This window comes from Octopus bimaculoides, chromosome 28 (genome assembly GCF_001194135.2).
Source record: "Octopus bimaculoides isolate UCB-OBI-ISO-001 chromosome 28, ASM119413v2, whole genome shotgun sequence".
NCBI classification, from domain to species: domain Eukaryota; kingdom Metazoa; phylum Mollusca; class Cephalopoda; order Octopoda; family Octopodidae; genus Octopus; species Octopus bimaculoides.
This window is the reverse complement of record NC_069008.1, coordinates 13,459,839-13,461,071: the sequence shown is the minus strand read 5'-3', so window position 1 is coordinate 13,461,071 and position 1,233 is coordinate 13,459,839. Positions and strand designations below refer to the sequence as shown.

General features: G+C 34.6%; 1 protein-coding gene across 1 annotated transcript in view; it reads right to left on the bottom strand.

Moving 5' to 3' along the window:
* LOC106872447 (uncharacterized) overlaps positions 1-1,233 on the bottom strand; it is a 17,016-nt gene that overhangs the window by 11,648 nt on the left and 4,135 nt on the right. The gene's annotated exons all lie outside the window — the stretch shown is intronic.

The following is a 1,233-nucleotide window of genomic DNA, read 5'->3' as shown; positions in this document are numbered from 1 at the left end:
TATATATATATATATATATATATGTATATATATATATATACAGTATTACATACTTGTAATAACATTGTTATTGTTATATATTTCATACTAGATTTTCCTTAATTTATAGCTTCTAAGGCGTGCTCTCTCTCCAAAACAAATATCTCAATGAAACTAGCGTGTCTTATATGCGAGGTCATCTTTATATGATATGTTTTAGCCCTTAAACGATGCCAACATGGCTAGAAACCATCTTTTTTTCTCAGGAGTAATTTTATAACTTATTTTCACTTTAAAGAGTTACAAAGCCTGTAGTAACTGTTAGTCTTTCACACAATATTATTTACAATCTTATTATCGAAAAGTGACGTCTTTTCCTATCTATCCAGCATGAGCAGAAATTCACTTGAGGTACCTGCATTGTTGTTGTCAATGGAAAAAAAAATCGGTGGACTTTTCCCTCCAAGAACTATTTGAATCGTCACTTTCTTCTTTGCTGTCTCGAACATCATCATCAACGTCATCTAATGATGAATATAAGTCAGAATAAATCCTTCCTATTTGACTTGAGTTTTCTTATCTATAAAAGCACTTTTGCGCACATTTGACAAAGTAATCATTTGAGCATCAATTGATCATGGTTGTATTCATGTGAACTTTTTGAAACACCAATTGATGATCTCAACTGGACTTTAATGAAACATCAGTTGATGATGTCAACCGATTGGGGGTTACTTCACTGAATCACTGAAAACATTTTCCCCCCTGAATATGTGCTGGAGAAATTGTAGAGCTTCTAATATGAATGTGGGTCTTTTATGCCTTCAAATACGATAGCATTAATAAAAAAACAAAAAAACAGAAAAGAGGGAGAGAAAATAAATGGTTTCGAATAGAGACTGTAGAAATTTCAAGACCGAAAGTAGAAACAGCCAGAACGTTACTTAGGCTATCTTTGATAATAAACGCAACGGCTGTATTGGCGGAGTTAGGCCCATCCTCTAAGGTACGAGGGAACTAACTTCTTGTGAAAGAACCAGAGGACAGAAACCACGATATTGTTTCTGACGAATCTGGTGTTTTAAAAGTTCCGGCTTCAAGCGGATGTTTGCAAAATGTTAGCAGCACTTGGTCGTTCTGTTCTGAAAGATTGAGAGATTGTGGTGTGCGATGGAATTATTCAAGAGCATCTTCCTTTGAGCTGGAAGGTAGGGGGTCAAGTACATCTAAAATTGAGGAATACAGCATATATAT